We start from the raw sequence: 14,722 nt of genomic DNA, 5'->3' as shown, positions 1-14,722 counted from the left end.
ATTGGACTATGTTTTCATTGGACTACATTTATTGGAATTAAATGGATACCGACCTCACAACCTGTCCCAAGTTGCTACAGAACTAGAACTGTACATTTCGGGAGGACCAAGTTGACCAACAAGCAACAATGGTAACTATTTACTTTTTCATGTAAGCTTTGGTTGTGTTGGTTATTGCAGTAGTGATAACTTGAAGAGTAAATAAATAATACATCATAAAACCGTTAAGGCCCGTATCTGAAGGAAAATGAGGGGGTAAAACTGGCCGAAAACCGATCTCTGCACGCCAAAAAAACGAAATCGCGCGCGCGCACGCGCGCCCGGCGGCGCGCGCCCGGCGGCGCGCGCCCTATGCATTTCGGGGATCTACGCGGCTGTATTTTAAATGTTTTATCTGCCAAGGCCTGCCAAGATAAACCCTCGTTTTGTTACCTGGCAGCATTTGCTGCATTTTTGAAAGAGTAAACTTGTCGTAGCGATGGGATTTATGGCTCTTTAAAGTGAGCAGGATCTCTGGGATTCATTCATTTCAAAGAGCCGTTCAAAAGAATGGCCCATTCAGTTGCTATGGGAAACGGATCCCATCGTTCATTTCAAAGAACCGTTCAAAAGACTTGATTCGTTCGCAAACGTCCCATCTCTAACAGAGCTAACGGGACAGGAGGATTCATTCAACCGATTAGCCAATTCCAAGAGCATCTAACCACAGCATCACAGAGGTAAGTGCACATTATAGTCTAATGATTAGAATTTGCAACGAAAAACAGGTCCAACATTGTTAGATTAATAGGCAGGTTTGAATTTGTCCATATGATTAAATAAAAGGTTACAGTAGTTACTGCTGTTATCATGCTTTGCTTTGCCTTTTTCAACATGGAATTAAATTACATGATATTACTGCTATCAAAGTCACAATTCTGACTGGATAATGCCATTAGAGGGATGTTTGGGCTACTTGTATCATTGTGTGGTGACGTTTTTTTAAAACACTTTGTTTCTGCAGAGTGAAGCCAGACAGTATAACCCAGCGAGGATGACCACCCTTCTGCCAGGAGTTGGCTTGGCCTTGATTGATTGATTGATTGAAGGCTTTATTAGAAGTTTGCATAGGAAAAGGTACAGTTTCATGACGGTACAGTTCACTGGTACAAGGTCTACTAAAAGGAGATCCTGAAAAGACTAAGCTTATTTCAACAGGAAACCATTAAAGTATCTCATATAACATTGAATGACAGACGAATAGAACACAGTACTATGCAGTAGATATGTAAAGAAAAGAAAATGAGAGAGAAAAAAAAAAGAGAAAACAGTAAGTCTAAACAAACAGTAAGTATATACAAAGAAGGGGCAGGGGAAATTAAGTCACCCAGAGGCGGCACAGCAGTTAAGGTTACAGGACAGTAAGAAAAAGAAAAAGGACTGTTGTGTACACAGCCGAGCGACAAAAACAAACAAGAAAGAAGAAACAACAATACAGGAGAATCAACCATACAGAGCAATTAGTTAAGTTAATATTTATATAGCCTATATATATATATAGACCTATATATATATACATATATACATATATATATATATATATATATATATATATATATATATATATATATATATATAGTGTCGAGAACAGTTTGAAAAAGAAAAAAAACACAACACAACAAAAGAATAGTAGTGCTTAACGTTTCTATAATGGATTGCAATTTTAAGTGACTTTTCTAAGCATATTGCAAACTCAAAGAACTTACAATGGTCCATTCATCCAAACATTAGGAACTACTTATCAACACAGTGCCAAAAATATATATACACAAATATACAGTAGGTCTATACATAGGCGTCTGCACCAAGACAATAATGATAATGCTTAGCCTAAATAAAAATAAAAGTGCAGAACCAAAAAAAAGTGTCCAAAAGTCTGTGCAAAAAAAAAATAAGTGACCAGTGTCGAGACTCGAGTCACAACAAAGAAAAAAAAAACGCAGATGGATGCCCCTCTCCGCAATTCCAAGAAGCATGGGGAAAAGTCATTTGGATGGCACGGGATGGAACAATATTTTAATATTGTGCGCGCGTTGCAATCGTCCGTTCCGAGCCTCGGTACAGCGGCTCCTCCGCCGTCTTGGCCCACGTACACCACGGACCACCACAGCGTCAGCGCCCCCGGTCAATGAAACAAGTTTCCACGGCCAGGGCGCCTCCGCCTCCGCCCACGTAACTCCGCCGCCGTTACCCGGACCTCCACAGCGACCGCACCTCCGATCCATGTCACGAGCCTCCACGGCGAGGGCTCCCCCGGTCCAAGTTACGGGCTTTCACGGCGACAGTGCGTCTGGGCCTCCTCTCCTGCGTCGAGCTTTGCGCGACTCTGGATCTGACTCCCGCCGCCATGTTTGCATGTGTGGTACACTAGAGCATTATAGTACAGTATATGTGTATGTTTATACAATGTTCTCTGTACCCCCCATTTAGACCCATATTTATTTCATTTTGAACAGGCATCTGCTATGGGCAGCCTTGTTGTATTGTTACTGCATGCTGGGGGCTTGACTAGCTCAGACAGTACCAGAAGCTGAACTATAAACAAGCCCTGATTATATGCCTTGTGTTTTATTCTTAATTCCTAATTCCTAGGTAGGTTAAAACTAGGGTTGCCAACTCCCAGAGTTTCAAATACGGGACACTTTCTAAGGAAACATGCGCCGCCAAAGGCGGCGCCGAAAAATCGCATATTTTCAGTTATAAAGTTGGCTAAAACGGGCATTTTCCTATATTAAATCATATTTTTCCTTTCACAATATTAATTCGGGTGTCTTTGGGCCGAAAAATCGGATATTTTCGGTTATAACGTTGGCTAAAATGTGTATTTTCCTCTATTAAATCATATTTTTCCTTTCACAATATTAATTCGGGTGTCTCTCAATTTTCCAAAACATATCGCCTAGGTCTACCTGGTCCTTATGTGCCCACTCTCTGGTTACCCAACACTAGTTTAATCATATTGGCATACAACAATAACCATTAGGTTTTAAAAACAAAATCAACGCATGCTTATGTTATTTCACATACCAGCCTGTCTGGGGTCGCTTTAGTTGGCAGACAAGATTACTGTAGTGTTCCCAGGAATACCAATATCCATGGCTTATTTTCTGTTGCTTGCCTGCTTTTTCACCTTTTTGTTTAGCCTATCACCTATCATGGATTCATGTCTAATATGTTTGTACACAATCTTCTGTCACACGTTTTTTTAAGACATTAAACAATGTTCTGAGCCGAGCACTGTCGTATGGTCGCTCGCACGCACTCGTTTCGTCTCTCGCAGGCAACTTGTGTGGAGTGAACCTACAGCCCATGCTTGGGAAGGGAGTGTGTAGGGGGCGGAGACTGTGTCTTAGCAACACTCAGAGCCCGTATGTTAATAAGCCAATCAGCTGCTTACAAACAGCGCAGCGCCTCTCACAGCAATGGGATGCAGCACTTGTCTCAGAGGAGAGAGAGCAGAGTGGAAGTGGAAGCTCTCTGACAGGCAGAATCGCTGTCATTTCTCAATTAAATCATCCCGTCATTCATATTTATCCCCCAACCTTAAAATACGGGACAAAGAGCGTCCCGTTTCAGTTCATTACGGGACACGTCTTTTAGTTTCCAAAAAAGGGACGATCCCGTATTTTACGGGACGGTTGGTAACCCTAGTTAAAACTCATCTAGAATACTGTTTAATGAGTGCTGAACAATGCTGTCCGTTTTGTTACTGTGGAAGCTTATTGTGGTTGCTTGTGCATTTCATTTAATGAGTCATCTGGCAAACTTAAACAAAGAATGCTAACGTTAGCATGATGCTAGCGAAATTGCTAACATCCAGTTATTGCCATTATTGGTTAGCTTAGCAAGCATCTGGAGTTATACTGTTTGGGTGTAATGCTAACTAAAGCCTTGCCTCTTTGTGTGCACTGCTGAATTAAGCCTGTTTATCTGTGGAAGTAGAGGTTTGGTAGATCTGTACACTTGAAATATACAGTACTGTAGGTGTTTGCTATAAATGCTGATTTATCTTATTACAGCAGAAGTGCAGTTGTGATGTGAAATATGTCTTGTTATAAATGCTGATTTATTTAATTACAGCAAATATGGTTAATACAATGGTGTGTATTTTATACACTGTATTCATTAGGCAAATGATTCATTATAGCAGAAAATATGTTGGTTCTAGTAAGAATGTATTCTACACCATTTATCTTTTGTTTTACTGTACATTTATGTCACTATGCTCATGTGATGACAATGTTGTCAGAATGTCAGACAGTACCAGAAGCTGAACTATAAACAAGCCCTGATTATATGCCTTGTGTTTTATTCTTAATTCCTAATTCCTAGAATAAACTCCATAAGGGCAACACATGCAACCAAACAAGGTCCATGTACACGTCTCCATGGCTACGGCACCAACAGACTAGTTCTCCATAAAAAACACCCAGGCAATGAGCCAGTCGCGTTACCCAGGGCCACACGCTTAAGACAGGCTAGACGGATAAAGGTAGGCCGCTGTTTCGTATGCTTTGTTCCACGCAAGGAACAAAGGCCCTTCCCCCAATTTTCCGCCAGCCGATCAGAAAAAAACACGAAAAAAATACTAAACTACTATATACACGAATAAAACAAAGTTCCTCAAGACATGCCCAGCTTGGCCAATGTGATGAGTCACCGCAAGAAAAAAAGAAGACAGGAAAAAAAGCAAGAAAAAGAGAAAGTAGGAAAAAACTGCAGAGCCGAAACTGAGATGCGACTGCTTCCCTCAAGGGGCGCTTCCAAAAACCCTCAAAATTACATAAACATTGAAGTTATACCATGTAACTTTTTTTATAAAACAAATCTTAAAATTGTCCTAACTGTTAAATCGCTAAAGTTTTAGAACACCCACTCTGTTATTGTCAGCTTCTAAAGCCTTCTCTTTATATGTGTACAGCCTTTGCTCTATTTGCCTAATCTGTTCATCAGAGATATTTTGCTCATCTATATCTGGCTGTAATCAGGGCAATGGGTGTTTTATTTGGTCAATCTGTGCCAAGAGAGCATGAAGATGAGTGAAAATGGCAGATCTACAATTTTCAAATGGCTGAATAGGGTTAATGTTATAGGTTTCTATTGGATTTGCTATAATAGTTGATACTATGATAATAGTTACATTTCTGTATTCATATGCAACTACATTGTGTCCCAAGGCAAAACCAAAGTTAAATATGGCAAATTAAAACATAGCCCGTTTCCCACTTCATTAGAATAGCTGGACAATTTTGAGAGGTTCGTAGTGGCCAGGTAGTGACTTCATGAAAGACATCATTCTGTTTTATTTTTTTTATTCTCAAACGTTTCACACACCCCAACATAATCCTATGTGAACTGGGGACCTCCAACACTGACAAGCACGTCGGGGGGAACTCCTGGAATTGCATGAGGTGAGGCATTACATTTGGTTTGACTCGATTCCACTGAAAAATAGTGAAAATAGCCGATTCACAACCTCACAATGCAAAATAATAATCACATAGAACATCTTAATATATTGTCACTGCTTTACAGCCACATTAATAGAATACTTGCATACATAACAATGCAAAGATGCAGATGTATTTTCTGACAATGTATCTAGCATCAGGGTTCATTCAATAAATGTAAACACCAATGTGAACAGATTATAACAATAATTATAATAATTCAGATAATGCATAATAATAATAATGCAATAATTCAGAAACAAGGCTCCCTGACTCATATTCTTGAAATGAGGTATTTCTTCTTTGGGAGGAAACAACATTAACACTTTGAGTGCCAGCCCCCCCTGTCCCCCGTCCCTTACCAGTGCCACCATTAGGTCCCATTCATTTCTGCCCCAATTCCAGGGAATAAATTGGAAATGATCCGATATTCACATCGGAACAAAAATGGGAGGTTTGGTAAAAGAGGATTTTTTTTTTTACCAAAAAATTTTTGGAGTGATTTCGGTGAGCGGTTTTGGAGATAGGTGCTCGAGAGTGCGCACTGCGCAAACCAGTCAATAACCTCAGAAATCTAGATTCTGAGATATTTGAGTTCAAAGAAAAAAAACTTTAGGAAGCCATAGCAACAAATTGGTAAATGGTAACGGAACACAAGTACCCTTGACAGAAAGAATGACATGCCTACTTTCATTATGTGCAAAAAAAGTTAAAAAAATATTGTACCATCGTCTAGTTTCAAGGGGGCAAAGTGAAAAAGTATGAAATGACTCAGAAGGTAGAAATTGCCTTACATTTTGATAGAACTATGCACTGTGAATTCACTGTGTTTTTACCTGGTCTAGAAGGTCAGGAAGACAAAAAGTCAGAAAAGCGATGTCAACCTTTTATTTTATGGCAACATCGAACCCTAACCCTGGTGAGTACCTCACACATCCAGCATGAACATATTTATGTTCAACAATATTTACAAATATTTCCAAAAAAAAAGAAATCACAAATATGACTTCACAAAAATAAAATATAACTGGATAAAAGTAAAATAAAATAAATGTGCAGCAAGTAAAGAATAAATAAAATAATATAAAAGTCAGTACTGTACTGTACTGTATTCTCAAAAAAAGGCATTCAACAAGCCAACATTCAGGAGTCAAAGGCACCACAAATAAAGGTCAAAGATGGTACTGTTCACCGTGTGTGTGTGTGTGTGTGTGTGTGTGTGTGTGTGTGTGTGTGTGTGTGTGTGTGTGTGTGTGTGTGTGTGTGTGTGTGTACCTCAGGTGCCTCAAAATGGCCTGGTACCTGTTCCTTGCCATTGTTCTGGGAAAGTACGGCATGGCAATGTTTTTTTGACCACTGCATGGCAATCTCCGGCTTGTGAACGATAGCTGTGAGGAAGAGAAGTCCCAGAAAGTTCTTCAGCTCCCCTAGAGTGACATTGGTCCAGGCAGCGAACCTACAGTGTGTATGACCTATGCCTGACTCCTCCGCTCTCGCTATCTCCGCCATCATACTGTCCTCTGCGTTGTCATTGGTCTGGTTGCAGATCGGGCTCCCATCCTTCCTCCATCCAGTCAGACTCCACGGGCCCTGTATATGATAGAAATAAATACAAAATACTAAATGAACGTGCTTCTGTATAATTTGTATGTTCTTTAGCAAAGGCTGTCGCACAAAAGTAGTGAAAACAGCAGATCTACAAGCGAGGCGTTGTGTGCTTGTAGATCGGCTGTTTTCACTAGTCTAAATAATTTCAAATGTATATATGTATATATACGTGGCCACTGAATTCTATAGGCTCTGCTTTGATACAAATTTGATACAGATTTGAGATCGATTTGATAGATTATTATGTCACACACACACACACACACACACACACACACACACACTGATTGTATTACTAAACTATCTATCTAGGTATACACACACAATAAAAAACTAAACTATAAAGAAATGTATTCTTACTGGAAGAAGTTGGAGGAACTTCATACACCTACTACAAACCATGGATTGACATCTAGACCTACTGCACATACAGTATGAAACAGAGCTGATACCTTTATGTACTATGAGGAAAATAATGCTGCTATTTGTACCCTGTATATATATAAAACTAGACCAGGTCAACCTGGTTGTGCCAGACCCCGGTTCTGCCAACCCTCTGGGCCTATAAATTTAATGGTACATTTATAGGCTGTCTGTCCCTTTATAGGCTGTCTGTCCCTCCCTCATGTCATCATCATTTGTGACATTGTGATGACATGAAGGCTTTGTCTGTCGGTCTATCCCTCCCTCATGTCATCATCATGTCATCATCATGACCATCTATGGAGAAAAACCGGACAGACCGACATTTGCTTATGTAGGCCTACCCATTTCATGGGTCTGGCAATGACAATGCGACATAGCATTTTCAACTGTTTTTTGCCAGACCCATGAAATGGGTAGGCCTACATAAGCAAATGTCGGTCTGTCTGTCCTGGTTTTCTATATAAAGGGTATATATGATGATGACATGATGATGACATGCCTACAAAAGGCATGATGTCATAAATGATGATGACAGACAGGGGGTCTGGCACAACCAGGTTGACCTGGTCTAGTTTTATTGTATGTGTGATACTTGCTTTGGCAATGTAAACGTATGTTTTCTCATGCCAATAACGCTCCTTTGAATTGAATTGTATATTACCAAATGCACCCTACGTGGAAAAAAAACAATAGCAGGTCAGGCTTATTGACATCGGTTATTGATTGATTGAAGAATGTATTACAAGCTTGCATTAGAGTAGACCTACAGATTCATGGCTCATTTCCACAGGAACACACTTTATGCATTATCATACAGTGGTGTGTTCTAGACTTTTTTTGAGGGCATACGATCAGCTACTATTCGTTTGGCCAGGGCAGACGCTATAGTACATAATCCCTATCAAATACGCTACTTTGAAAGGTTCACGAGGGCAGACGCCGTTCATATTTTATTGTTCCTCCATCACGGAGGTATAGAGGCCGGCGCCTGGCGGCGCCGTGCCTGCGAGGGTGTTCCAAGTCGGGCGAGGTGTGGAGGGTAGTCCCCGGTGAGTCCCCAGAACACAGCACTGATCTCATATAACATTGAAAGACAGACAGACGTATAGAACATATTGAAACGTAAAAAGCATAGCTTTATAATGCTTACCCGGTTCGCTGATCGTCCTCCTTGGCTAAGTCCACGCACGGCCTCATTTGGGTGTATTAGCGCCCGCTGCAACTCCGCTCTCCGGGGCCATACCTATCGGTGCAGCCGGTGGGCGCCGTAAGATGATACACTGCTCCAAACAGCCTGCCTCCGGTCCGGATCACCGCCGTAGCTCCTCCGTCCACTGTGGATGGCTGGCGACGTTCCTTGGCTCCCCCGACACAGCAGCAAAAACACAGAATTCTCTTCAAATCGCCGGCATCAGCGTTCAACGGCATCACCGTTCATCCTCACGCGTCGCCTCAGTCAAGTCCCAAACGCAGCCGCGCAGCAACAAACGAAAGTCCAACTGGTGCTTCGGGTTTTGATTATGGTCGGTGGCGGCGCTGGGCAGCAGCAGGCTGCGGGCTTGGTGGTGTCCACGGCCACGGGGCATGGTTCGGCTGCCTGCTTGGTCTCCATGTGCGGCCATGACTTGCTCTCTGATCAGCGGAGGTAAAACCTCTACCTTCCGATCTCTCTCTCTATCTCTATCTCTCTAAATAATACTACATCTAATGATTTTATAACTAATTCTAGCTCATTCTCTCAATATATCTCTCTCTCCCTCTGATTGCTGTGTCCGGACGGTAAAAGTCACTGAACTCGTCTTTGAGACCCTTGTTTCTGGGGGGAACCGGCCAATCAACATGCTTGAATTTGGTCACATAAGCGTGTGATGTCATGCAGGGGCGTCAATTGGGTATGGCAGGGGTATGCAGCTGCCATACCTTGACAGGGGGAAATAATAAAAATGTACTTTTCATCGTGCCTGTTGCTAAGGTATGGCAACATGACTGGTGTCTTCACCAGACACCAGTCATGTTGCCATACCTTAGCTTGTTCTGAACTGACGCCACTGAATTGTCATGCATGACGACCGTCCCATCGTCCAAAAGGGCTGTATCTTGGTTACCGCATAGATCCAACACTGTACTACTGTAATATGAAAAAAAAGCATCTGGCGTCATATGACGCCAATATTATTTTCTGGCATCATTGCCAAGGTCGTGTCGGACGTCATATGACGCCCTGGCACTGAAAGTGTTAACAAAGTCTAAACTAAAGAAACAAAAAGTGTTTTTTTTCCTGTACTTTCATTTTTTCATGTTTTTTATTTAGATGTATTCACATCACCTCCATTTCCTGATTTAACACATTCAAAGACGCATACAACCGTCTTGTTCACTGCCAAATGTTATTTCTCAACTCTTCAATAAAAACATCCATTAAACCGTCTTACTGCATCTTTTTGTGCCTTACCCAAATACATTCCTATATTTACATGCTATATTACTCATATGTATATGAAGAATTATTTAAGTGTCTCATGTTGCCCACAGATTTTGCCAAAAAGGAGGATTATACCAATAATTTGACAAATGTAAACAAAATGTGTTATTAAAAAGAGCCTATAAATATAGTCCTTTTCTTAGGGTTAGTCCCTTTGTGCATTTAATACACTTCACGGACCAAATAATATCAAAGCAAGAACTATGCTGTAAATGTTCAGTTGACATCCAGTGCTCATTCAGTTTACTTATGTTCTGTGCATATATATTGAACAATAATCCAATATTGGAATTTTGTGTATTAAAGATTATTTAAATGAATGCTTACAGGGGTTAAAGTTCTCAGTCCTGGGGACTGATTTCAGTCTTGATTATTCCATAGGGGCTATTTCTGAGATCAGTGCAGATCTTCAAAAAATAAGGTGTAGCAATGGCCGTGGCATAAATGACAGCCGTCAAAATGCTAGTCAAGTGAATTAAAAAGCAGTTATAATTTCTAGCAATAAAATACAACAGAACTTCAGAAGATACTTCTATAAAATGAAGCATGAATTGGCACACACATTCAGTGAAGGCAGTTCAGAACTTAGGGGAAACACCTCAAATATTGGTGTGCACTGCACGTGCCATGTTTCAAAGATCACATATTGGGACTTGGGTCTGAAAATACATTTCAGTCTTGGGATTTTGTTTTTCTTTTAACCCCTGTGCTTATGATACACTTTCCTTGACATTACAAGTCCAACAATTACTTCACTTCAGCATGGCAAACAGGTTATTTCATTTTCTTATGTTGTGGTAGCTGTACGGTTAATGATGAACAGAAATAAAGCTTGATTGAGAAAATTAAAATGTAACCACAATCCCAATGCTGTTCTTAAAGATCACAATGAATTGTTCCAAGTACCCCTTGATATGTCTTATGAAACAGAATATATTGTGCATGTTCCTTTGCCAAAGGAATAGACCGATGTTAGTCTGGTGTCTCTTCTCAGACCTGCCTGCCCTGGATGATCCTAGACAGTATAGCTCTGAGGGTCCTTAACACACACAAGCCTCCGTACCTCTACAAGGTCCCTGGATGATCCTAGACAGTATAGCTCTGAGGGTCCTTAACACACACAAGCCTCCGTACCTCTACAAGGTCCCTGGATGATCCTAGACAGTATAGCTCTGAGGGTCCTCAACACACACAAGCCTCCATACCTCTACAAGGTCCCTGGATGATCCTAGACAGTATAGCTCTGAGGGTCCTCAACACACACAAGCCTCCATACCTCTACAAGGTCCCTGGATGATCCTAGACAGTATAGCTCTGAGGGTCCTTAACACACACAAGCCTCCGTACCTCTACAAGGTCCCTGGATGATCCTAGACAGTATAGCTCTGAGGGTCCTCAACACACACAAGCCTCCATACCTCTACAAGGTCCCTGGATGATCCTAGACAGTATAGCTCTGAGGGTCCTTAACACACACAAGCCTCCATACCTCTACAAGGTCCCTGGATGATCCTAGACAGTATAGCTCTGAGGGTCCTTAACACACACAAGCCTCCATACCTCTACAAGGTCCCTGGATGATCCTAGACAGTATAGCTCTGAGGGTCCTTAACACACACAAGCCTCCATACCTCTACAAGGTCCCTGGATGATCCTAGACAGTATAGCTCTGAGGGTCCTTAACACACACAAGCCTCCGTACCTCTACAAGGTCCCTGGATGATCCTAGACAGTATAGCTCTGAGGGTCCTTAACACACACAAGCCTCCGTACCTCTACAAGGTCCCTGGATGATCCTAGACAGTATAGCTCTGAGGGTCCTCAACACACACAAGCCTCCGTACCTCTACAAGGTCCCTGGATGATCCTAGACAGTATAGCTCTGAGGGTCCTTAACACACACAAGCCTCCATACCTCTACAAGGTCTCTGGATGATCCTAGACAGTATAGCTCTGAGGGTCCTTAACACACACAAGCCTCCATACCTCTACAAGGTCCCTGGATGATCCTAAACAGTATAGCTCTGAGGGTCCTTAACACACACAAGCCTCCATACCTCTACAAGGTCCCTGGATGATCCTAGACAGTATAGCTCTGAGGGTCCTTAACACACACAAGCCTCCATACCTCTACAAGGTCCCTGGATGATCCTAGACAGTATAGCTCTGAGGGTCCTCAACACACACAAGCCTCCATACCTCTACAAGGTCCCTGGATGATCCTAGACAGTATAGCTCTGAGGGTCCTTAACACACACAAGCCTCCATACCTCTACAAGGTCCCTGGATGATCCTAGACAGTATAGCTCTGAGGGTCCTTAACACACACAAGCCTCCATACCTCTACAAGGTCCCTGGATGATCCTAGACAGTATAGCTCTGAGGGTCCTTAACACACACAAGCCTCCATACCTCTACAAGGTCCCTGGATGATCCTAGACAGTATAGCTCTGAGGGTCCTTAACACACACAAGCCTCCATACCTCTACAAGGTCCCTGGATGATCCTAGACAGTATAGCTCTGAGGGTCCTCAACACACACAAGCCTCCGTACCTCTACAAGGTCCCTGGATGATCCTAGACAGTATAGCTCTGAGGGTCCTTAACACACACAAGCCTCCATACCTCTACAAGGTCTCTGGATGATCCTAGACAGTATAGCTCTGAGGGTCCTTAACACACACAAGCCTCCATACCTCTACAAGGTCCCTGGATGATCCTAGACAGTATAGCTCTGAGGGTCCTTAACACACACAAGCCTCCATACCTCTACAAGGTCCCTGGATGATCCTAGACAGTATAGCTCTGAGGGTCCTTAACACACACAAGCCTCCATACCTCTACAAGGTCCCTGGATGATCCTAGACAGTATAGCTCTGAGGGTCCTCAACACACACAAGCCTCCATACCTCTACAAGGTCCCTGGATGATCCTAGACAGTATAGCTCTGAGGGTCCTCAACACACACAAGCCTCCGTACCTCTACAAGGTCCCTGGATGATCCTAGACAGTATAGCTCTGAGGGTCCTTAACACACACAAGCCTCCATACCTCTACAAGGTCTCTGGATGATCCTAGACAGTATAGCTCTGAGGGTCCTTAACACACACAAGCCTCCATACCTCTACAAGGTCCCTGGATGATCCTAGACAGTATAGCTCTGAGGGTCCTTAACACACACAAGCCTCCATACCTCTACAAGGTCCCTGGATGATCCTAGACAGTATAGCTCTGAGGGTCCTTAACACACACAAGCCTCCATACCTCTACAAGGTCCCTGGATGATCCTAGACAGTATAGCTCTGAGGGTCCTCAACACACACAAGCCTCCATACCTCTACAAGGTCCCTGGATGATCCTAGACAGTATAGCTCTGAGGGTCCTTAACACACACAAGCCTCCATACCTCTACAAGGTCCCTGGATGATCCTAGACAGTATAGCTCTGAGGGTCCTTAACACACACAAGCCTCCATACCTCTACAAGGTCCCTGGATGATCCTAGACAGTATAGCTCTGAGGGTCCTTAACACACACAAGCCTCCATACCTCTACAAGGTCCCTGGATGATCCTAGACAGTATAGCTCTGAGGGTCCTTAACACACACAAGCCTCCATACCTCTACAAGGTCCCTGGATGATCCTAGACAGTATAGCTCTGAGGGTCCTTAACACACACAAGCCTCCATACCTCTACAAGGTCCCGGTCCACATGGAGGAAAAAGCGAGGGAAAAGCAACCAAAACACAACACTGCAAACCACACACAAACTATTTACAAGGAGAACGTCCATGAACACCCAGTGAGGTGACTCAGTGTCCTTTGTGCACATCACCAAGTATAGCGTCTCTCTTTTCTGCCAGCCACTGTTACACACTTCCCAGGATGCAGGATGGAGGAAAGGGGCCTGCACAGTTTTGGGGTGAAATATTGGCCCAGGAGTCTGTGGTGGGGCGGGGGGCCAGGGCAGCTGGCAGAATGGGCGCTGGGGTGGGTCATCCTCGCTTGGTTACACTGGCGTGTAAAAAAAGAAAAAAGAAAGATCCTGCATGCAGGCCATCGTCTCTCTGGCTGTCTGGCTGGCTTCACTCTGCGGAAACAGTGTTAAAAATAGATGAGAGGCAATTTCAAGAGATAATTGCTTCGCTAGGTTAGACAAAACCCGGAAAAAGGATCACATTATGGACGAAAATGGTTAACTTACTTTTAGGATCAGCTCTCCTCTTTTCAGCCAGCCATTCCTCCACAGAGAGGTCTCCAGTCCGGGAGCAGTAGTGCTCACCTCTGAAGATGCTGTGCCCATAGGCTTTAGTTTTGGGCATGCCGCACTTTGAGCAGTTAAACCTCTCCTTGATTAGCGGGTCTTTAACAAAAGCTCCCGCCTCCCTGGCCTTCTGCACTTTTTCCTGCCTCTTCTTCCTGTAGTAGAAGGTGGCTTTAGGAATGGCACCACTGGAGGAGGCAGCGGCAGAGGTGACGGTAGTCGGCGGGGCGGAGGCGAGGGTACTGGACGGGTAAGATGTGTCCGCAGAGGAGGAAGGCACGGCTGTGTGCAGGGCGGAGGAGGAAGAGGCAGCAGCAGTGCGCGCACCTGGGACCACCGACCTTCTGCCAACAGCCAGACCAGAGGCATACTCTGGTAGATGGAACTGAAAGGGCTGGTCTGGCTGCACTGCCTCCTGCTGCAGCTCCCTCGCTGGTGGAAGGGCTTCAGCAGC

This window comes from Nannobrachium achirus (assembly GCF_963921795.1).
Source record: "Nannobrachium achirus genome assembly, chromosome: 14".
NCBI classification, from domain to species: domain Eukaryota; kingdom Metazoa; phylum Chordata; class Actinopteri; order Myctophiformes; family Myctophidae; genus Nannobrachium; species Nannobrachium achirus.
The sequence above is the reverse complement of the archived record's forward strand: the minus strand, read 5'-3'. Positions refer to the sequence as shown.